Raw genomic sequence first — 24,983 nt, 5'->3', positions numbered from 1 at the left:
CGTTTGTGTCATAGTTCCAACTCACCGGTCTCTTCTGTGTAGGAAGTAAATATGGGGCCGGTTTGGGGTCTGTTGATCGAATGTCTGATCTCAGGCTCAGGGCTCCCCTGTATGGTTACAAGCTGTGCAGAGCTGGACCTGGGGTGTGTCCAAGGGACTTTCTCCTTCAGGCGGTGGAAGGGCCACCGTGGGTCCAGCTGGTCCTAGCTGCCCAAGGCCTGGAGGGGGTTTCAGACTGAGTGATGGGCAAGAGGGTGGAGCTGAGGCCTCATAGTCCCTCCTTGAGTCGAAAGGGACAGGAGCGGTTCCTTTCCTGGACATGGGGTCATCTTGTCTATTTCCTCAGGCCCCTGGCCGGCAGTTCTCGGGAGAAGCTTCTGCTCAGAGGAGTCCCTGAGGGGAGGCTTGGCGCTTGGCTGGGCAAGGTCCTGGGAGTGTCGGTCAACCACTGATTAGAAAATTATCTGAAGTGCTCTCAGGGTGGCTTTGACCACTTCTGCAGTGAGTGTGTTAAAGGCATAATTCACCAGGCCAGGTGCCCAGCTCTGTTAGTCAGGAGTGATTTACATCCTCGCCCTTCTTCACACGCCCCGCTGAGATCCGGTGACATCCAGACAGTGCGGTGGCAACAACCCTCTCTGCCTCAAAGACCCAGCGCTGCATACAGGGCTCCCTCTGAGAATTTATTACTTGTCAAATGCATTCCTCAGAAGCTACTGAGCCTACAATCATAAGAAGAGCAAAAGGTCAGCGTGAGAAAGGCACAGGTCGAGGGTGGGGATGAGTCTGTGGTGTCCGGGTGGCAGACGCTGCTGTCAGTCTCCAAATCGAGGACGTTGAGGGGTGTTCTCTTTGGGGGTTGTTTTCAGATTGTCTCAGCATCCTGGTCTCATAGCTCTGTGTGTAGAAGAGAGTGGGCTGGAGACAGAAAATGTGGACTTAATTCTAGACCCTTTGCTTAAGAGGAAGTGGGCTTGGGTGGCTGCCCTGAGCAGCGCTCCTTCAAGTATGGCCTCTCATCCTTGGCTTGCTCAATCAGAAGAGGAAGGGTGGGGACCAGCCCTCCAGGGACTCTGGGTGGGGACCAGCCCTCCAGGGATACCTTGGGCATCCGGCCTACCTTCCAGAGCTGGAAACCAGTGTCAGGAAAGACAATTGGACACAGAGCCTCTGAAATCTCTAGAGCAGTGCAGACCACATGGGGTACTGAGCAATTGAAAGGCAGAGATGAGTTGTGGGTGCCAAATACACCCCCGATTTCAAAGCTTTAAGATGAACAAAAGGAGGTGAAGTATATCAGTGGTATTTTTTGATTATGTGTTGGAGTGATAATATTTTGGATGAAGAGATAAAGTGCAGATAAGAGTTTAGTTCAGTCACTCAGTCATGTCCAACTCTGTGACCCCATGGACTGCAGCACACCAGGCTTCCCAGTCCATCACCAACTCCTGTCCAAAGTCGGTGCTTGTTCAAACTCATGTCCAAGTCGGTGATGCCATCCAGACATCTCATCCTCTCTCGTCCCCTTCTCCTCCTACCTTCAATCTTTCCCAGCATCAGGGTCTTTTCAAATGAATCATTTCTTTGCATCAGGTGGCCAAAGTATTGGGGTTTCAGCTTTAGTATCAGTCCTTCCAATGAATATTCAGGACTGCTTTCCTTTAGGTCGGACTGGTTTGATCTCCTTGCAGTCCAAGTGACTCTCAAGAGTCTTCTCCAGCACCCCAGTTCAAAAGCCTCAATTCTTCAAAATAAGAGTAGTAGAAAATTAATTTTAGTTCTTTTGTTTCCCTTTATTTATGTGGCTGTTGAAACGGGTCGAGTTCTGCGGTGCCTCATGTTACATGTCTAGCCCACCAGAGCCCTACAGGCCATCTCAATGCCTCCAGCAACACCATGGACATGCTGTCCCTGCACCATCCGTGCTGTGGCCACCAGACCTGGTGGCTCTTTGAATGCCATTTGACTTAAATAAAAAATTCAGCCCTCCAGTCACATGACATTTATTTCAAACACTTAAGTCACACATGGCTGTGGCCACCATGCCACAGGGTGGAAATCTAGAATGTTCCATTGCAGGGAGAGTGTAACATGAGGTTGAGAGTATGGCGTCCATGCCCTGGGTCCCATCTGGCTTTGACAGGATCCCAGCCATTATCGCACACCTCCCAAGTCCATGCTCCTCTTCCCCGTGGCCAGATCTCTGGTTTTGTTTAGACCTTCTCTTTTAGTGTACTCAAGGTTTCAAACTGGTTCCCCTCCCAGAATCTGGTCTGGCTTTAGAGGTGGGCATGTGGCCTGAACTTGGCCAATGAGACATGAGAGGGCATCACTGAAACTGCAGGGCTGACTTCTTTTTATTTTATTTGTTTTTATTTTTGGCTGCACCACAAGGCTTGTGGGATCTTAGTTCCCAACCAGAGATTAAACCTGGGTCGTGGCAGGGAAAGTACCAAGTTCTAACCACTGGGCAGCCAGGGTTAGGTGATGGTGCCCTATAGGGACAAATTCTGGGGAAGATTTGGCTGTTGTCTGGTGGGAATATATGGTTTGGAGGAGCTACAGCCAGTTTGTGACTGTGAGGCAAAGCTTATTTATATGTTGAAGACGATAGGACAGGAACCAGGAAGGAACTAGGGGGTTTGGTAACCCTGAGTGTTCATGAGGCCACCAACTCTGACACCGCTCCCACTGAACTCCTTTTCATGTGAGGTGGTCCACGTGCTTGATTTTAGTGCTTCAGATGCGTTTTCAGTCTTTACCCCCACAAACACTCTACCCCGTTATCCTTGAGCTAGTCACTGGCTGTTCTAAACCTTGCTTTTCTCATCTCTAGGGCATGAACACAGGAGTTCTCACCTCACTGAATGAACTACTGTGATGATAACACCAGAAAACATTCATGTCACGCTTGTTGCATGGCAGCCTCTGTTTAAAACATGCGTGAAGCACTCAGCGTAGGATCCTGAACCTTGCATGTTCTCAACACTGACCCTTACAATTGTTGTTGTTACAGGAACCAGGCCATTAGTCTGGACATTCTGTTCCTGGACACTATTTGCAGCAGGAAGAAATATCCTTCCTGTGGTCCCTCCAGACCCCAAGAGGGGACAGTAGCAGGAGCATTGGAAAGATATTTTTGCCCCATGTCACTTTTAGAAATTCAAACCCTCTTCCAGCTGTACAGTATAGCACTTGGTAAGTAGGAAACTGTCTTCCTGGTGGTCAGGTTACAATACAGACATCTAGAAATAGACTCAGGGCAAGTTCCTGCAGATCCATCTGGAGACCAAAGGAGCACAGTCTGATTCTAGATGCAAACCAGACCCCTGGAGCTCAGGAGTGGACTTGCCCCATCGGCATACGCGCCACACAAGCCTGCCCGTGTCCTGCACGGTGAGCAACTTGGTCCGTTGCTTAACCTTCAGCCAAGAACTGTGAAGGTCTGGCGGTTTACACAACCTCCCAGCTCCCCAGCCAGCCCGCCATGGTCTCATGGCAGCTGGCAGGAAACAGGGGCTCCCAGACAGGGGATGGTGAAGGACAAGGAAGCCTGGCGTGCTGCAGTCCATGGGGTCGCAGGGACTTGATTGCTTAGGGCCCAGTGGGGCTGAGCTTTCTGTTGGCATCAGTCCCTGCTTGTTACCTCCTTGTCCACCGCCCGCCCCCCAAGCTCCTGAGGGTGATGGGGAGGGCCCAGGTGGATCCTGTGCACACCAGGGGTTTACATCAGAAAAGGAGCCCTGAATCTAAGCATTCTTCATCTTCTAAGGGGCGATAGCAAACTTGCCCAACTTTCCTACAGAGAGAGTTGTTATCTTTATTCCTCTGATCAGGAATCCATCTCCTGATAGCCCCCAGGGCATGTTGTCTCTTTCTCTAAGGCTATCACTGGACAAACAGCCTGCAAAGACTATTCAGAGCAAAGTGGTCAGCACCTTGCCTCACATGATGTTGAAGTTCCGTCGCTTGGTTGTGTCCGACTCTTTGCGACCCCATGGACAGCAGCACGCCAGGCTTCCCCATCCTTCATCATCCCCTGGAGCTTGCTCAAACTCATGTCCATTGAGTTGGTGATGCCATCCAATCATCTCATCCTCTTTCGTCACATTCTCCTTTTGCCTTCAATCTTCCCCAGCATCAGGGTCTTTTCCAGTGAGTTGGCTCTTCACATCAGGTCGCCAAAGTATTGGAGCTTCAGCATCAGTCCTTCCAATGAATATTCAGGGTTGATTTCCTTTAGGATTGACTGGTTGGATCTCCTTGGTGTCCAAGGGACTCTAAAGAGTCTTCTCCAACACCATAGTTCAAAAGCATCAGTTCTTTGGCACTCAGCCTTCTTTATTTTCTAGCTCTCATATCTGTACCTGACTACTGGAAAACCCATAGCTTTATGGACGAGCAGAAACAGAAGAGGCCGAGGTGTGTCCCCTAGGCCCCTAAGCCTGCCCCTTATCACAAGGCAGAGAAAACCCCTCCATCTCCTGGCTACACAGCTCTCTGCACAAATACCCTGTTTGTATTCCCAAGCCACTTGCTACTGGTTTTGGCTCCAGGCTTCCCCTTTCCCTTTTGGTGGCCCATCGCTTTCTTAGTGGTGCACGTTCGGAGGACCAGAGAGGTGCGACGAATGAGTCCAGCTTGGGTCCAGTTCTGGGTGGACTGGCCGTGGCCGAGGCAGGTCAGCTGACACAGACCCTCCACCTGCCTCTGTGGATGGATGTGGTGGGGCAGAGTCTCTTGGGGTGAAAGCAGCTTCCCTGAAGACTCATTCAGAAATATTATTGCACAACTGGTGTCACCATCCTTAGCAACAGCAGTCCTTCAGATGGGTTTAATTCACTCATATTGAAGAGTCATCTGATCTGACTCAACTGCAGCAGGAAACAATCCCCACAATAAAGCTATTTAACTGCCTGAGAAGTGGGTCTCACCTTCCTGCTGAGTGGATTCAGAGGGAAGCTTGACAGCTCCTTTCATTGCTCACAGCTTGCTGCTTCTTGGAAGGTGCCAGAATCATTTGTATTACCATTGAAATGTGCTGTTTATGGAAATCCTACTCAGAACAACAGAAAAGCAACTGCAAAGCCAATCCAGCAGCCAGAGGAAAGGCCGCCCAATGGAAAGAAATGAAAGGGAGAAAACAGTGGCGTTCGTGGAAGCAGAGTTGGGCGCGGCAGGGCCCAAGGAGAGAGGACTGAACCTTGAGGCTGAACATGGAGGGAGGGGTCAGGCAGGCTAGTTCTCCGTGGCCTTCACTTTCCCTTTTTACCGACAGGACGGAACTCGCCCCACATGCCAGCCTCTCAGAAGACAAGAGGCTCTGAGCTTGTGCGTGTGCACTTGTGATGAATGACTCTCTGTGGGTTTATCCACGATGTAACTGTTCTCCGTCAATGAAATGAAACAGCCTTCCAAGCAGAGAAGCCCAACTAAAGTTTGGCCAAGTGTGTACACTTGATCAACACTAGGCTCCGGTTTAGAAAAATGTCAAAACCAGTACGAAAGGGCGCTTGCGGGTGAGGGGTGGGACTAGCTTCCTCTGCCCCTGGAAATGCTTTGACCCTTTGGCTTCCTGCCCTGCAGCCTGTAACTGGAGAGCCCTCGCCTCTGCCCACCAGGTCACCTCTGCCCAGGCTAGTTATTTGCAAGCATCCTGTGTCAGACAGTGAGCATCCAGCCTGCTTTCCTCCCAACACACAGAGCTGACCTCCGGCCTCCTGCCTGAACCCCACTCCCCGCCGCCAACCCTGGCGTCTCTCTTTCCTGTTTTGCTGCCCTGGGCCCTGCCCTGGCCGTTGCTTCCAGGCCTGGCATCCTTGGGGATTTGTCTGTCCCTTCATCGAGGTGAAGCTCCAGCCGTAGGACTCAGCGTTTTGAGAGATACTGTCCACCGTGGGAGGGAGACAGGGGGGTAAACAGACGCTTCCAGTGCAGGAGAGCCTGGCTGGAAGCTGAGGTGGGCTTCAGGGGGCACTGAGAAGGTCTCCTTCAGCTTGGGGATTCTGGACAGACTACCCAATGGGGGAGAATTTGACCCCAACATCAGAGAAGAAGCCGTGAGGGGCCCTTTCTGAGGACCTTAAGGCTGGAGCAGAGGTCCCCTCACCAGTCTTGTCTGGTCCCCACTGCACACTTGTGGGCTAACCGTGTAGGACAGCACTTCTCTCATTACTTGAGCAGCTCGGATTAGACTGGGTGGTGCCTGCCCCGGAAGGCCTTTGAATATTGACGCCATCAGTACAGTTTAATGCGGTTAGAAAAGCACACACAGGGCCAGAGTTAAAGTAGGTATATTTAAGATTCACATGTGTGTTCTTTTTGCTTATCTGCCAGCCCTAGAAGATGGGCGGGGTTACCTTCAAAGGCAGTATATGGACCAGCCCTGGGAGACGTTTTCTTAGCACTAGAGACATCACACCAACAAGTCCCATGTTTTACCAACACGATTCATGCTGAAGAGCAATATTTGCTGAGTGACGGCTTGACTGCAAGGAGATCCAACCAATCCATCCTAAAGGAAGTCAGTCCTGAATATTCATTGGAAGGACTGCTGCTGAAGCTGAAACTCCAATACTTTGGCCACCTGATCTGAAGAACTGACTTATTTGAAAAGACCCTGATGCTGGGAAAGATTGAAGGCAGGAGGAGAAGGGGACAACAGAGGATGAGATGGTGGGATGGCATCACCGACTCAATTGACATGAGTCTGAGTAAACTCCGGGAGTTGGTGATGGACTGGGAGGCTGGTGTGCTGCGGTCCATGGGGTCACAAAGAGTCGGACCCAATTGAGTGACTGAACTGAACTGAACTGATGGCTTGACCCTCACCTGGCAGAGCCCCGGGCATGCCAGAAAATGCTTTTCAGATTCACCTGGGATGCATGGTCCAAGGCCAGCCTTGGGGCCCACTGCTGACTTGAGAACTCCGGGGAGAGATGGGGTCTTGTGTCCTGGCATCTGCATTTTTAACACACTTCCCACATGATTGGAATGGACACCACAATTTGAGAGCCTTACTCGGGAAAATGGGTAGAAGGATCTTGTAAAGGAAACAGAAATGGCAGCAACTAACCCATGTAGTAGCCAGGTATGTTCCTCTAAGATGTTCTCATTCCAGTGTAGATTCTCGGGGCTCCATCTCCATGGGCCAGAATCTCTGGAGTTGGAGCCCCAGAGGCTACACATTTGATAAACACCTTATTGAATGTGTAGATATTTGATAAACACTTAATCAAATGTGTAGACCTTATCCACAAGTGTGGAAGGGATGACTTTAGAGCTCAGAAGCTGGAATAGATTTTCAATTTTCTTAACATCATAAATTCTTTTTTTTTTTAAGTTTGAGCTTGATTGTTTGAATGGGGTGAGTTTTCTAGCCAATAACAACCAGAAGTGATGTGAGTGACCAAGGACCTCTCAGGTGATCCTGAGGACAGGGCAGCTCCTAGAGCAGAGGAGCCCAATTTGGGAAGGACACTGAGGATTCCAGAGCAGTGGTTCACCAGGTAAGATTCAGAGAACGGCAGCACCAGCATCTCTTGGGCTTTGCTAAAGTCTCAATTTCTGGGCCCCACCCTCCTCTGAATCCTAAACTCCAGAGTTTAGCAGTCTGTGTTCCTGAACCCTCCAGAGGACGCTGATGGTCTCCAAACATGAAAACCAGCATTCTGGACATTAGAGGACAGTTTTTGACTGTCTGGTGAGGGTCCCCTCTGTCCTCAAGTGTGTCCCGTTTCTCTCTGCTGCCTGATAGGGTGGAAAATGTAACACCTGGACCTCCTTTTCCAGTCTACACACTGCAGAGACATAGAGCAAACGTCTCAGACCCCACACCCACACTTTCTGGACCTCTGTCTTTCACAGTTGAGGAGATTCAAGCAAAGTTCTTGTCTTTCATGGCAGAAAGATGCTGTCTAAAGTCTTAATAACACTGTTGATTGATACTACCTAAAAGGTCTAAAATTTTTGCCTTTAAAGACTGATGCATTAAGGGGGGAAATGGTAACTTCATGGTGGGGATACCTGGTGAATGCCACCTTAAACCAGGGAACAGAGGTCAAACCAGCAACTTTGGGACCAACCATCGTCATAACACCTGACCCAGCATCCTGACATGGGCACCAGGCATGTCCACGACATTGCTGCCTAGAACACACAAACCGAGTGAGTTCAATGGGAAACATCAGCCAAACGCACTGAAGGATGTCCTACACTGGCCTAACTTTCTAACATATCAGGGTCAAGAATACATTGTTCAGTGTCCACAAGGCTCAAGAGAGCTGAGAGCTGGAGGCCCCCACGGTCCTGGATGGGAAGCGGAGGGACAGAGCCATCCAGGGCATAAGGGGACAAATGACAGCAGCTAAGAGTGGCCTGTGGATTTGATAGCAGCACTGCTTGGTGGTAAGATTTCTGAGTTTGATTATTGTACTTTGGATGCAAAAGAGAATGTCATTGTCCTCAAGAAAACCCAAAGGCGTATGTAGGGAGGATCCTATATGCAGAATTCTATGACTTATTCTCAAATGGTTTAGACAGAGAGGAAGCAAGAGAGGATGAGAGAAGGGTAATGGGGCAAAATGTAAACAATCAAGAACTCCGGGAGAATGGGAAGGAGTTCTTTGAACTCTTCTTACAACTTTTCTGCAGAAATGATAAAAAAAAATGAATATAGATTTAGAGAGAATATTCAAGTGACTGTCATGGTAGTTTTGCATCATGGGATTACAGAGTGGGAGGGGGTGTATTTCTTTGTCTTTCTTAAAATCTGTTCAGCCTCTAACATTCTGTAATATGAAACTCGACTTTTCTACTTAAAATTAGACAAGAATGAATGACATGATAAAGATGATTCTTCCTTTCATACATATTTCAGTTGTTTGCTTTCCTTTCTGCTGGTAAAAAGAATCCATATCTACTTCTCCAAAGGATCTGAGATGGCTCAGAGCCAGGGACACACACAAATCCCAACCCAATGACACTCAAACCATATCCACAATTGGGTGGGGAGGAGAATTTAAATCGTGGGACTCTTGGTGAAAGCCTTTTGTTCCCTTTTTCTTGGAAGGCTGAATTTCTCTAGTCTGCTGGTGGTGTCTACTCCACATGCCTAATTAGCTTGTTTCCTGTAGGATTTCACTCCTAAAGGATGAGCTTTCTTTTGCTCTGTACGCGCCTCTGTCCGGCTGTGGGTGAGGTCGCCTGCTCTTTGGGGAGGCACCAGATTACTATCCTTTCGCTTTTTCCTGCCCTGCTAAGCGTCTCAGCAGTATTACGGAGATCATTATCTTTTCCAATCATTTTCGCATTGTTACCATGAAGATTTAGACAATACTTGGCAGACCCCAAACACGCAAGATAATGGCTGTTATTTTAAGATCTTCCTCCTCTTCAAACACGGTTACTAAGATAACACATACAAATCACAGACCTCCTGTCTACAATGAGCTTGGATATAGAACATGTAAACAGTATGATACAGGAGCCTCTGGATTCGCTTGAAGTCTGTGGGTTGAAATCAGATCTGCCAGGCGTGGTGAATATTCTCAGATTTTCCTTCCAGACAATGGGTGGTGAGCCGGAAGGAAATCCCTCCAGCAAAGCCTTGAACTTGAATGCCCTGGCCCGTCTTAAAGGGCAACAGTGAGACCTTCCCAGCTTTTATGGATACCTATTTGTGTTTTGGCTTAGGTTTATTGCTACCTGGTCAGTTAGAAATAACACAGTTTCTTAGGAACACTCACTTATGGTAACTTTCCACAGTTCTGTGATCATATTCAAAAGAAGGCTTTATATTGTGATCCATGTAAAACACACCCTACCTAGGTTGATCATAAAATAAGATCATTTTATCATTAAAGGGACAGTTGTAGAGAAGCTTCACCCCCTGCACTCTTGTTTAAAACACCTGCTGAAGGCATAAAGGAATAATTGAGTGTCTAACCCACTGTGAGGAGCTCATGTTCTTTAGCAGAGCTGGAGTTCGTGGATGACATGTGCTCACAGCTTTCGGTGGCAGAGATACTTTGTCCTCTGAGCAGCAGCCCTGTCCTTGGCTGGGAGCTTAGCAGAGATACAGACCCTCAGGTTCCACCTGGAGCTTCTGAGTCACAGCATCCCCGTGGGGTTGAACTTGGCTCATGAGAGGGTGCTGCCTGCGTGCATCTGGGCCGGCAGATGTCATCTTCCCAGAGTAGGCAGGAAGGCTGGGGCCCCAGAAAGGCTGACTGAAGAGCTGACTGCTCACGGGAAAGGCAAATGTTGCCCCTCAAAACATCGAAAAAGATGTTCATTTTCATAGATTTGAGACAGGTGCTGTTTGAAGGCGGCCTGTGGTGAATGTTCTTTGCTGGAGGAAGGAGGAGGGTGGGACACTTGTTTCAGCTTCTGTTGTTCAGTCTTTGTGATCCCATGGACTGCAGCACACCAGGCTTCCCTGTCCCTCACTATTTTCTGGAACTTGCTCAAACTCATGTTCATTGAATTGATGCCATCCAACCATCTCATCCTCTGTTGTTTCCTTCTCCTCTTGCTCTCAATCTTTGCCAGCTTCCGAGTCTGTTCCAATGAGTTGGCTGTTCACAGCAGGTGGCCAAATTATTGGAGCTTCAACTTCAGCATCAGTCCTTCCAATGAATATTCAGGGTTGATTTCCTTTGGGATTGACTGCTTTGATGTCCTTACAGTCCAAGGGACTCTCAAGAGTCTTCTCCAGCACCGCAGTTGAAAAGCACCAATTCTTTGGTGCCCAGCCTTCTTTATGGCCCAACTCTCACATCCATATATGCGACCCCATGGACTGCAGCACACCAGGCTTCCCTGTCCTTCACTATGTCCCAGAGTTTGCTCGAACTCATGTCCATCGAGTCGGTGATGCCATCTGACCTTCTTATCCTCTGTCACCCGCTTCTCCTCCTGCCTTCAATGTTTCCCAACATCAGGGTCTTTTCTAATGAGTCAGCTCTTTGCATCAGGAGGCCAGTGTATTGGAGCTTCAGCATCAGTCCTTCCAATGCATATTCTGGGTTGATTTCCTTTAGGATTGACTGGTTTGATCTCCTTTCAGCCTGAATGTGTGCTGAATACTATGCTAGGCTTAATACACTTGTGTGTGTGTGTGTGTGTGTGTGTGTGTGTGTGTGTGTATGTAACACATAGCTGTGCGTTTACTTGTATGGGTACACATGTGTGTGTGTTATCTTTTATCTTCTTATCACCCAGGCCCTTGGCTGCTAGAACCACCTTACAGATTAAGAAGGTGACCCTGGGCCAGGGAGGGTCAGCGACGTGTATGTACAGAATGAGGTACCGAACCTGCAGGGCAGTCTGGCTGCCCTCCAACCCATGTCCTGCTGGCTCCACCTCCCTCCCTCCTTTCTGCAGAAAATGAATCATTGTCCTCTGATCCCAAGCACTTCCTGGTCTGTTCTGGTCATCAGTGCTACGGGGGGAGGAATGAGTGGGAAAAGCGTCCAGAAAGCTCCTGGACGCTGCTGGGGGCCACTGCTCTGCCCTCATTCACAGCCTGGCAACCACACAGCACTCCCCACATATCCTCAGTGCCTCTTCCCTGATTTCAACATCCTCACATCAGCATCATCACTGCCACCCATGGTAATAGCACCCACTCACGGGGCACTTGCTGTCCTGGGCACAGCATCAGGCTGAAAGGAGATCAAACCAGTCAATCCTAAAGGAAATCAACCCAGAATATGCATTGGAAGGACTGATGCTGAAGCTCCAACACACTGGCCTCCTGATGCAAAGAGCTGACTCATTAGAAAAGACCCTGATGTTGGGAAACATTGAAGGCAGGAGGAGAAGGGGGTGACAGAGGATAAGTGAGTGGGGAGTTCCAGTTACCATGGTGGAGAAGGAAGTCACCTGGCTTAGCAAATCTCATGTTTACTGGAAAAGTCTAGCCACGCCCACTGCACTGTAGGTTCCTGGTAGGGGATCCTGGCAGGGCCATGCAGAGCAGCAGCAGGGCCTGGTCGCTGGTCCTTTCTCTCCTGTCTTCCCAGTCTCTGCAAGGTGACCATGCATCCTCTCTGCCTCAGTTTCCTCTTTTGTAAAGTGAGCAGAAGCGGCCGTGGCTCCTTTGACTACCGTCCGAGAGCATCAAGGCTGGATGAGGTGAATATCAGAGCATGTGCACAGACACTGCTTCCAATGCTGTGCCCAGGACAGCAAGCACCCCGTGAGTGGGTGCTGTTACCATGGGTGGCAGTGATGATGCTGATGTGAGGATGCTGAAATCGGGGAGGAGGCACTGAGGCTATGTGGGGAGTGCTGTGTGGTTGCCAAGCTGTGAATGAGGGCAGAGCAGTGGCCCCCACTAGCGTCCAGGAGCTTCCTCTGGACTGCTTCAGGGTACCAGACACATGTGGGCTGTTTTCCCCAGGACGGCGGAGCAATGCAGCTGGTCATTCCTGACTGTTGGTCCATGGAGCCAACCTCTGGGCACCATGTCATCTTATTCCTGGGGTGCACGGTATAGAGAGAAGTGTCAAATCTAGTGTCTTCTTTGTGTGTGTGTGTGTGTGTGTGTGTGCGCATGCACACGTGCTAAGTCGTGTCTGACTCTTTTTGACCCTGTGGACTGTAGCCCACCAGGCTCCTCTGTCCATGAACTTCTCCAGGCAAGAACAGTAGAGTGGGTTGCCATTTCCTCCTTCAGGGGATCTTCCTGACCCGGGGAAGATCCTGACCCTGAGTCTCCTGTGTCTCCTGCAAAGGCAGGCGGATTCTTTGCCACTGAGCCTCCTGGGAAGCCCAGTGTTTTCTTACTTAAGACTTTAAATATAACAATATTATTTTTTGAAAGATAAATTCAGCTGAAATACTCCCTTTTCCAACGGTGACCGTGGAGCGCTATGTGCCTTTTCATCTGCTACAAAGAAGTCTCCAGTTGTTGCTGAGCTGAGGTCTTGAGTAGTGTGGCCTTTTACATATTCAAATAAACTCCCGTCTTGTGATTTTTCTTTTGAATCCAACAACTAAGATACCCGGACAATTTTGTGGAAATAAACAACCCAGGCTGAAGAGTTGCTGGATTAAAAAAAGATGCAGGTGGTTTTTAAAGAGCTATTGAACAAAATCCAAGCCTTTTACCCCAAGTCTAATATGTCCACCGAGTCCCTGCATGGAAGGGAGGCTTGCAGCCGGCTCAGTGGGCCAGCTGGGGTTGGCTGGACCGCTTCCTCTGGTCAGACTGCTGTTCTGTCCCTGTGAAGCAGAGGCTGAGGGCAGGATGAGGCCCGGGGCAGCCTGTTCCAGCATCTGCCCCGAGAGATGGCAGGCTGCACTCATGGCTGGGACCCAGCTGCTCGCACTGCCGTTCTGTGCCTGGACATGGCTTAGTTGGTGGGAGCAGTGATTCAGGGGCCAAGACAAGGCAGAGCAGCGGTGGCTCACCCATTTGCATAGCTCACGACCACTGACCGATGCCAACGTACAGAAGGCTGGCCTCCTCCAGCTCCAGGGGGGCACTCTGGGTGCTGCACTTGCTGAGGGCTTAGACAGCTGCTCTCCTGCTGATCCCATGTCCTGGCTTAGCTTTCTTCCCCTCTGCCCTTCTAGCCCTAAATGGGCAGGAATCCACGTCCCAGGCTCTGCTTCTAGAAACCTGGCTCCAGTGTTGCCCCTTCCAGGTGAGTGCCCCTCCCAGGTGTGCGTGAGCCCAGACAGGGCACCAAGGCCAAGCCACCACCTACCTCCCAGATTAGGCTGCCAGACAAAATACGGACACCGCAGTTCAAGGGTAGTTTGTGGGGAAAACCCTAAAAAATGATTTTTAAAAAAATTATCTAAAATTTTACCATAGCTAGGCATCCTGTAATTTGATTTGCTAAATCTGACGACTGTAGCCTTGAATGGCTGGAGGACATGTTTGTCACAACAACACCGCCCGGCCCCGGCCCCGATGATGACTGTAGCAGTAACAGCAATATAGTTATAATAATAGCAGCGGGAGTAACAGTAACAGTGGTAGAAGCTAAGGCATGTCTAGGGAGTGCCGTATTGCAGGCAACATTTCATTCTAAGGGAGTCACGTATATTATTAAATTCCTCTTCTCTCCGTGAGATCCCACCACGTTTCACAGATGAGAAAAGTGAGGCTGCTCAAAAGAGAATTGACTTGTCCAAGGCTGTAACCAGTGGGGTGAGCTCCAAACTCAGACCATCCAGGGTCCATGCTTCTAACCAAAGCACAGATTGGATTGGTTAGCGGACTCTTGGAAAACCACAGGAGAGCGTGAGTTTTCCAGAAGTCAAACAATTTCCTGACCAAGGCCTAAGACGCTTTGCCCAATGAGGAAGGACAGACAGACAGGGAGGGAACCGTTTCTTCTCCTGGTCCTGCCACAGGATGGGCAGCTGGTAAGAAGACTGTCTGGACCGGGATGCAATTAACCAAGATGGGGTAGAAAGGAAGCCCTATTTGAATTATAAACACCCAAGGCTGTGCTGTCCAACACAGAGGCAACACCTGTGGCCCTGAGCCTCGAACCCACAGCCTGTTGGAGTTGAGATGTGCTATTGGTTAAAATACAACCTGGATTTCAAAGACTTAGTACAAAAAAATGTACACGTGTCATTAATAATTTTCATGTTGATGACACATGGAAATGATATTTTGGATATACTGGGTAAAATATATTTTTACAAATCAAGTCCTCCTGTTTCTTTTTACTTTTAAAAATACAGCTTTTAGACCATTGAAAATCCTGTTTGTATCTGTTGAGGGGAAAAGAAGAAACAGGAAAGGAGTGGGGCTTCTGGCCTCGAAGAGAATGATGCCCACTTGTGGGGTCTTTTCTTGTCTGAAGCCTAGATTGTTCTGATTTTCATTTTTCCCAAGAGCAAGAGAGGGAGAGTCGAGAGGAGAATGAGGCCAATGCACCGGCCAGGGAGTGTAAGGGCATCGCAGGCCACAGCCCCAAGGGGCAGGGATGGTCCTCCAGGCACAGTGCTCCCCCGCTCCCCCTGCCCCCAGAGTTGAGACTGTACTTCCACAGGCAGGGGGCAAGGGAGGAGGCCATCCTCCTTGGAAAGCACTGGATGACGGAACCTTAGCTGCGGTTTCAGGTTCAGCAACTCTGGGGTGTGGCATTTCTCAGTCTTTGTTCCCCGACCAGAGATGGAACCTGTGCTCCTGAAATGGAAGTGCAGAGGCTTAACCACTGGACCACCAGGGAAGTCAAGTCACTGTCTGATTTACCTTTGTAATGTCTCCCCTCATGGGTGCACGTATTTGTGGATGTAAACCAACCCCTCCATGCCTAATGGGCAATTATTTATAAGCAATTTAGGGCAGAATGTGGAAGTGAAGATAGAACAAGCCCTGTGCTCCTTTGGGGCTCCTGTCCCAAAGGAACCTATCCACTGCAGGTCCAGCTTCCAGCTGAGGGCAGGCCCACCTGGTCTCCCAGGAATGCTGCTGACCTCAGGGTAAGGGAGGATACCCACGTGTTTGGATCTGGTGTGTGCTGAGCTCTGTGCAAGATACAGAGTCCCCTCCCTCACTCACACACAGTACCTTCCCTCCTGGGTGCCACCTTAAGGATGCAACATGAAGCAACTTGGGCAAGTTAGGCAACAGGAAAGTGGCTGATTGGTCGGTGATAACCTGCACCAGTAGTCTTGCAGCTCAGCTGAGTTTCTGCTCAGGTGCTGCAGGGAGAGTGTGGCTTCACCTGGGACCTGCAGAGCTCATGGCACTAGCATCTGTCCATCCACAGGCCCCAGCAAAGGAGGTTTTACTTTCTTCCTCCAAGTCCTCGAATCGATGTTCTCTGCAATCCTGAGGCCATCACAGCCTGCCTTTCCTCATCAGGTCAGCTTGTTTCAGGCCATGATGACTCTGCTTTCCTTTCAGCTGGAGCTAAATGGGAGGAACCACAGCTCCAGTTCCCCGACCTCTGCTTCCCTGGAACCTGCTGGAACCCCTCCCCTGGCCCCGCCCCAAGCACCTGTCTAACTCTGTGATCCTCTCCATTCTCTGAGGGCTGCCACCACGACTGAGGAGAGGCCACACACCGACCCGAGGTGTGGACACAGCCTGGAGAGGAAGGACCGGGGCTCCAGGCCCAGCTGACCTGGGGTGGGTTCCTGCCGGTAGCATTTACCGACCATGTGATCCTGACCTTGAAGCCATGATTTACCCTCTTTGAGCTCGTGTTTCCTGTTCAGTAAAGTGGGTGGTGACTAAGCCATCGCCCTCCTCCTGGCGTGGCTGCAAGCCTAAAATGACAGATGGATTTAACGTACTCAGCAACGGGACTTCCCTGGTTGTCCAGCGGTTAAGATTCTGCTTTGCAGTGCAAGGGATGTGGGTTCGATGCCTGGTCGGGGAACTAAGATCCCACAGGTCTCGGAGTAACTAAGCCTGCTCTCCACAAGTGGATCATCCATGCACCACAATGAAAGATCTCACATGCAGACACTGCCAAATAAAATAAATATTAAAAAAATAAAAATAAAAAAATAATGTGCTCTGCAGGCTCCTACAGAAGGTTTTGGAAGGGAGTCAGCACTGGGAAGAAGGGCATGGCCTGGTGTGGGCTGTCCACTGCAGGTCCAGCTTCCAGCTGAGGGCAGGCCCACCTGGTCTGTGCCATCCTGGGAGGTGAAACTCTAGTGAGTGTTTTGCTTCTCCAGTGGCTTGAAGAGCTGGAGGTCAAAATTCAGGGTAACTGAGCTGCTGGAAGGTGAGAGTCTGGGGTGGGGATGGGGGTTCCACATTCGGGGTGTCGGTCTACCTGCTTCTCTGCTGAGCCCTGAACTACAGGCTCCAAGCAGCCTACAAGGATCAAAGAGCTGAGCGATGGTTTGTTCCTGTCAAAACCATGCAGGCTAAGTCATTTCAGTAGTGTCTGACTCTGTGTGACCCCATGGATTGTAGCCTGCCAGGCTCCTCTGTCCATGGGATTCTCTAGGCGAAGATGCTGGAGTGGGTTGCCATCCCCTCCTCCAGGGAATCTTCTTGACCCAGAGATCGAACCCCAGTCTCCTGCATTTCCTGAGTTGGCAGGCAGATTCTTTACCACTAGCGCCACCTGGGAAGCCCCAAGATTTTTTCCTGTCAGGGAAAGAGAGTTTCAGTCAGGGCCTGGCTGAGTTATTCTCCTGCTAAAACAATCATATATATACACACAGACAAACAATTGTGAGGACTCTCCTTAGAAAACAATAGACTCTATAGCCCTGTGATCACAAAGTCAGAATATATCTTTTTTTTTTTTTTCATTTTTACCCACACCACACTGCATGTGGTATCTTAGTTCCCCGACCAGGGATTGAACCCACACCCTCTGCACTGAAAGTTGGAGTCTCAACTACTGGACTTCTGGGGAAGTCCCACAATATCAGGATATAATCCCAAATCACCCAATATATTAAGAGCCAAGAAAACGACAGTGACAGAAGCCAATCTGGAGATGACCCAGATATTAGAACCAGCTGACCAAAGTTTTAAAGTAACTGTTGTAACTATACTCTACAAAGTAAAGGAAAATACACTCATAATAAAGAAAATTTTGGTAGACAGATGGAAGCTATGTAAATTGCAAATTTAAGAACTATAAAATGCAATGTCTGAAATAGGCTGCTTATCATTTAATGGCAGGCATCCTAAAAATAGGCAACTATTAAAGCAACGTAGAATGAAAGAGCTCTACAGTTTTATCAGAACTGAACTATAGCAGAAGAGTGTGTACTTGCAGACAAAAATCAGTTATTCAGACATTTATTATGGCAACTGTCTTGTACTGTGAAACTGAATTCTTCCTCAGTCAGTTTTTCAAGAACTATCTTTTAGCAATTGAACCACATCAAGCTGCTGCTTCGATAAACAGCGGGTCTTGGTGTGGCCAGGAGCTGGGGTCTGTGGTTTTGCTAAAAGTCCATGCATATCCATAGCACAATGGAGGGAAAAATTCACACTTCAGAGGGCGATGGTAGTGCAAGGCCAGGCCTGTCTTCCAGTTGCTCTGTAGCTCTGGTCAGAATGCTTTGTATTTTTGTAACTCTGTTTGTAGCTGTTCTTTGTTTTCATCTATAAAGTAGACCTTATAAAAGTTGTGCTTCTACAGGAGTTAATATGAGCACCTCTAACACATACGAGCCTGGCGCATGACATCCCTGTGTCTGCAGAACTGGAAACAGGAGACATACCTGGGCCTTCCCTGGAGTCATGCCTTGAGCCCCCTGGCCTTTCCTGGGTACACAGGAACCCAGAGGAACCACTGTGGGGGGCGGGGCTTGACCTTCAGGTCTCTATTTGCAAAATCTTCTTTGGTTGCGGACCAGGATCAGCCGGTCTTGGAGCAGACGGCCTTGTGGGCAGTTTCATTTTGATGGCCATACACCTGAGTTCTGTGGAAAGAGAGCCAAAGGGAATATTGTGGAGGGGATGAACTCTGTTGGATGCAGGAATTGGGACAGGAGCCTAGTCTGGAGGCCTGGGTAATGCAGTGCCCCAGGATGGCCTGGGGGCATCTGTATATTGAGAGCAGCCCAGAAGGCCTCCCAGAGTATCTCAGGCCCTGCAGCTGTGCTGCCTCAGACACTCCGTTGTGATGGCCACAGGGAAGTGCTGCCCCCACGTGGCTGGTGGGGCAGGACCAGTAGAGTGAACATTCTCCATCCCTCGTGTCCTTCCTCCCATCCCACAGGCCTGGGCAAGAGTTCCAGAAATGAGTTCATGAGGGATGCAAAGTGTCATTTGAAAAATAGCTTTTACTGTAACTTCAGATGAGTTACAACTGAAGATTGAGAACAAAATATCCACTGATAACATTTATACATTAGCTCCATCCTCTTTTAAAACAGATCAGAAAATGCCAGTCCTAGGCTCAGAACCCCTGGGGCTCCCCGTGGGCCTGAGAATGTCATCCTGCTTCCTCAACCAGACCTGCAGGACCCCACGTACCTGCAGGCCTCACCTTTCACCTCTGACCCCTTGCTAGCTCTGTCTCAGGCTCACAAACAAGCTTCTGTTGTTTCTGACCCAACCAGCCCTTCCTGCCACAGGGCCTTTGGATATGCTGCTTCTTACACCTGACACTTCTTGACCTCACATCTGAGTGTTCCTCCCAGTGCCACCTTTCCCCTTCCAGTTCCTGCCTCATTGGCCAGCATCTGTGTATTTCTTTGTCTGAGAAGCTTTTCCCCACTTCCCAGGCTAGGCTGGACTCACTTTGATCCTATTTTATTAGGATGAGTCAGTGCAGGATAATTCTGCTCATTTCAGTCTCTCAGTCATGCCCAGCTATCTTCGACCCCATGGACTGCAGCATGCCAGGCCTCCCTGTTCTTCACCAACTCCCAGAATTTACTCAGACTCATGTCCATTAAGACCGTGATGCCTTCCAACCATCTCATCCTCTGTTGCCCCCTTCTTCTCCCACCTATCTTTCCCAGCATCAGGATCTCTTCAAATGAGTCAGTTCTTCGCATCAGGTGGCCAAAGTATTGGAGTTTCAGCTTCAGCATCAGTCCTTTCAATGAATATTCAGGACTGATTTCCTTTAGGATTAACTGATTGAATCTCCTTGCAGTCCAAGGGACTCTCAAGACTCTTCTCTAACACCACAGTTCAAAAGCACCAATTCTTTGATGCTCAGCTTTCTTTACGGTCCAAATCTCACATCCATACATGACTACTGGAAAAACCAGAGCTTTGACTAGACAGACCTTTGTTGGCAAAGTAATGTCTCTACTTTTTAATATGCTGTCTAGGTTGATCGTAACTTTTCTTCCGAGGAGCAAGCGTATTTTAATTTCATGGCTGCAGTCACCATCTGCAGTAATTTTGGAGCCCCCCAAAATAAAGTCTGTCACTATTTTCACTATTTCTCCATCTATTTGCTGTGAAGTAATGGGGCCAGATGCCACAATCTTAGTTTTCTGAATGCTGAATTTTAAGCCAACTTTTTCCACCCTCCTCTTTCACTTTCATCCAGAGGCAGGATAATTAGCTTGTAATTATGTGCTTACCGGCCTGTTTTGGCTGTGTGATGGCAGAAACCTTGCCTTCTTGTCCACTGCTCTGCTGCTAGGGACAGTCAGATGTGTACCAGGCCATGCAACAACCGCCAGCCCTTCAATGGTCCAGGGTTTGTCTTAATTTCTCCCTCCTTATCCAAAATTGCTTCTAGGAAGAAGTTGAATCCTCTTGATATATTCATGAGGACCACGTGAGTTAAATCATTTTGCAGTTTGAACAAAATTGTATACCTTTGTAAAATTCAGATTTTTGTTTGCACACAGCTCTCTTACATGGAGGCCATTGGTGTGCTGTGATCTGACCTGGTCTCTCAGTTACACACTACTGCACTTCAAGAGCAGTATTGTTAGGTCCAAAGCAGGCTGGACAAGGGGTCAGCCTGCTGTGCAGCTTTGGCTTAGCTTTTGGAAGAAAAGGGCCCACAGTGCTTCCCTTATGACACCCAAATGGGTTCATGGAAGAAATGGGGTGAATTTGGAAGTAAGACAAATAGACTGAAGTTTGTGCCAGACTAAAAAAGACTGAATTTTTAAATAACTTTTTTTTGTTGTTGTGGTCTAGTCGTTAAGTTGTGTCTAACTCTTTGCAACTCCATGGACTGCAGCATGCCAGGCTTCCCTGTCCCTCACTATCTACCAGACTTTGCTCAAATTCATGTCCATTGAATTTGGAGATAAGATGCTACCCAAGGAGCAAGCATCTTTTAATTTCATGGCTGCAGTCACCATCTGAAGTGATTTTGGAGCCCAAGAATATAAAGTCTGTTACTGTTTCCACTTTTTCCCCTTCTAGTTGCCATGAAGTGATGGGACCAGATGCCATGATCTTAGTTTTTTGAATGTTGAGTTTTAAGTCAGGTTTTTCACTCTCCTCTCTTACTCTCATCAGGAGGCTCTTTAGTTCCTCTTTGCTTTCTGCCATTACAGTGTATCATCTGCATATCTGAGGTTGTTGATATTTCTCCTGGCAATTTTAATTCCAGCTTGTGATTCATCCAACCCTGTATTTCACATGATGTACTCTGCATATTGGAGAAGGCGATGGCACCCCACTCCAGTACTCTTCCCTGGAAAAACCCATGGGCAGAGGAGCCTGGTAGGCTGCAGTCCATGGGGTCACAAAGAGTCGAACACGACTGAGCGACCTCACTTTCACTTTTCACTTTCATGCATTGGAGAAGGAAATGGCAACCCACTCCAGTGTTCTTGTCTGGAGAATCCCAGGGATGGGGGAGCCTGGTGGGCTGCCATCTATGGGGTCGCACAGAGTTGGACACGACTGAAGTGACTTCAGCAGCAACAGCAGCAGCAGCAGCACTCTGCATATAAGTTAAATAATCAGGATGACAATATACAGCCTTGATGTACTCCTTTCCCAATTTTGAACTAGCCTTGCTACATGTCTGGTTCTAACTGTTGCTTCTTGTCGTGCATACAGGTTTTGCAAAAGACAGGCAAGATGGCCAGTATTCCATCCTCTATACATTCAAAGCTAGTTATGCATGGCTTGTTCACATGCCCTTTGCTCCTTTTTAAAAAATTGTAGTTGATTTACAATGCTGTATTAATTTCTGACGTGCAACAAAGTGAATCAATTATACATATACATATATCAACTCTTTTCGATTTTATTCCCATCTACATCATTACAGAGTGTTGAGCAGAATTCCTGTGCCATACAGTAAGAACTTATTATTTGTCTATTATATATGTAATAGTTTGTATCTTTTAATCCCAAGCTTCTAATTTATTCCTCCCCTTTGGTAACCATAAGTTTGTTTTCTGTATCTGTGAGTCCATTTCTGTTTCATAAGTAAGTTCAGCTGTATCATTTTTTAAGATTCCATGTATGATTAATATCATGTGATAGTTATCTTTCTTTGTCTGATTTACTTCACTTAGTATGATAATCTCTGGGTTCTTTCATGCTGCTGCAAATAGCAGTATTTCATTCTTTTTTATGGCTGAGTAGAATGCTATTGTATTTATATATATATATCACATCATTATATATATATATATATATATCATGTCATTATATATGTGTGTGTGTGTGTGTGTGTGTGTGTGTATCATGTCTTCTTTATCCATTCATCTGTTGATGGATTTTTAGGTTGCTTCCATTTCTTAGCTACTGTAACTAGTGCTGCTATGAACATTGGGGTGTATACAATTCTTTGAGTTTTGTCTTTTCCAGATATGTGCCCAGGAGTGGGAATGCTAGATCATATGATAGCTGTACTTTTAGTTTTTTAAGGAACCTCTGTCCTGTTCTCCACACTGGCGGCAGCAATTTACATTCTAGCTCTTTTTATGTCACCTCAGTTTTTCTTCCCCAGGCATGAACTTTATTTTCTTTCACTAACCCAAACCTAGTTTTTTCATGGAAACCATCTCAGTGCACCCAGCCTCAACTCCTCCTCCCCTTGCCATAAATCAGGGAAGGACACTTTCACATCGGCTTTCTAATTTTTTTTTTGTATGTTTATTGCAGGAAAATAGAACATACAGACAGGGAAAGAGAAGAAAATAGACACAATAAGTCCCACCATAAGTCTCCCAGAGAGAGAATTTACTGTGTATCCTTCACTTCTGCATACATAATGGCCTTCCCTGGTGGCTCAGACAGTAAAAAGTCTGCCTGCAGTGCAGGAGACATGGGTTTGATCCCTGGATTGGGAAGATCCCCCAGAGAAGGAAATGGCAACCCAGTCCAGTATCCTTGCTTGGAAAATCCCATGGATGGAGGAGCCTGGAGGGCTACGGTCCATGGGGTTGCAAAAGAGTTGGACACGACTGAGTGACTTCACTTTTCTGCATACATAGCTACATCTTATTTTTTTTAAATGATAACACCATTTTTGGAAGAGTTTTAAGTTTATAGAAAAATGAGGGACTTCTCTGGCAGTCCTGAGGCTAAGATTCCATGCTCCCAATGCAGGGGGCCCCGGTTTCATCCCTGGTCAGGGAACTAGATCCCACATGCCACAACGAAGACTCAGCCCAGCCAAACAAAGAAGCAAATATTAAAAAAGAAAAAGGAGCAGAAAGTACAGAGAGGCCTCCTTTGCTGCCCATCCCTGGTTTCCTCTCTTGATATTATCTTTCGTTAATTTGATGTATATGTTACAAAGGATGAGCCAGTGCTTATATATTGTTATTAACCAAAGTTCATAGTGTACAGTGGGGCTCACTCTTGGTGTTGTACATGCTGTGGGCTTTGACAAATATCTAATGACATGTATCTACCGTGACAATATCACGCAGAATCCTCTCACTGCCCTAAAAATCCCCTGTGCTCCATGTATTCATCCCTCCTTGCATCTCTCTCTCTCTTCCATCAACCCTTACCCTCATGAACCCTTGGCAACCACTGATCTTTTCACTTTCTCCTCAGTTTTGCCTTTTCCAGAATGTCATAGAGCTGGAATCGTAAGAGTGTGTAGTATTTTTCAGATTGGCTTCTTTCCCTTTTCCATTTAAGATTCCTCCATCTCTTTTCAAGGCTTGACAGCTCATTTATTTTTATCACTGAATAATATTACCTTCTCTGAATGTACCACAGTTTGCTCATCCACTAAATTATGAAAGATATATTTTGGTTGCTTCCCAGTTTCGGCAATTATGAAGAAAGCTGCTATAAACATTCACATGTGGGTTTTTATCTGGATCTAAGTTTTCAACTCCTTTGGATAAATACCAAGGAGCCTGACTGCTGGATCAAATGGTAAGAGTATGTGCAATTTTGTCCTAAACTGTTAAACTGTCTTCCAACACAGCTCTGCCATCTTACATTCCATGGGTCCACGGATCTTTGTCTTCATCAGCACTGCACTGTCTTGATTGCTGTAGCTTCGTAGTCAGTCTTGAAGTCAACTCTCCTCTTCTGGAGCTCCCTAATCTTGTCTTGTGGGAATTTTATGTTCCCAGCTACACTGGCCACTGCTTGAGGACATTCCTTGCTTTCTTTCTGGATCCTCCCCCGAGGATCCAGAAAGCCAATGACTGAACAGCTCATTGAGCACTATCATCTGTCTTGAGGGCATGACACCATTGTCCTTGGGCCACCAGTGACCTTGGGCCTCCTTATGTCAGCCAGCCTCTCAGCTGCAGTTTCTATTCCTGGTTCTGGTTAAGCATCTCCAAATGGAGACAGAGATGGACAAACCCACCCCTAAATGCATGTTGGCAAGGCAGCCCAGGCTCAGAACAAGGACAGGTGGGGGCTGCAGACTCTGTCATGTCCTGGCTGGCTGCATCATTGCCTGCAGCTAAAGCAGACTTGCCTGGGGATGCTTCACAATTGCATGATGGCTAAGAGAAATGCAGAGACATTACTTTGCCAGCAAATGTCCATCTAGTCAAGGCTATAGTTTTTCCAAGGCTATGGATGTGAAAGTTGGACTATAAAGAAAGCTGAACACTGAAGAATTAATGCTTTTGAACTGTGGTGTTGGAGAAGACTCTTGAGGGTCTCCTGGACTGCAAGGATATCCAACCAGTCCATCCTAAAGGAAATCAGTCCTGAATATTCATTGGAAGGACTGATGCTGAAGCTGAAACTCCAATACTTTGGCCACTTGATTCGAAGAGAGCTGACTCATTTGAAAAGACCTTGATGCTGGGAAAGATTGAAGGAGGGAGGAGAAGGGGACAACACAGAGGATGAGATGGCTGGATGGCATCACCGACTCAAAGGACATGAGTTTCAGTAAACTCCGGGAGCTGGTGATGGACAGGGAGGCCTGGCATGCTGCAGTCCATGGAGTTGCAAAGAGTCAGACACGACTGAGCAACTGAACTGAACTGAACTGAAGAGAAATGAAAGATTCCCCTATCCGATCTTTCCTTAACTACCTTTTTTAGTTCTGAAACAAATTCTACTCATCCAAGTTATATACAGGTAGAGGGTGGCTTTCAAACAAAAAAAAAAGTGGCTGGGTTTCCTTTCAGCAGACTGTTGCATGCAG

Source organism: Ovis aries, chromosome 13 (genome assembly GCF_016772045.2).
Source record: "Ovis aries strain OAR_USU_Benz2616 breed Rambouillet chromosome 13, ARS-UI_Ramb_v3.0, whole genome shotgun sequence".
Classification (NCBI taxonomy): Eukaryota; Metazoa; Chordata; class Mammalia; order Artiodactyla; family Bovidae; genus Ovis; species Ovis aries.
Note: the sequence above shows the minus strand (reverse complement) of the source record.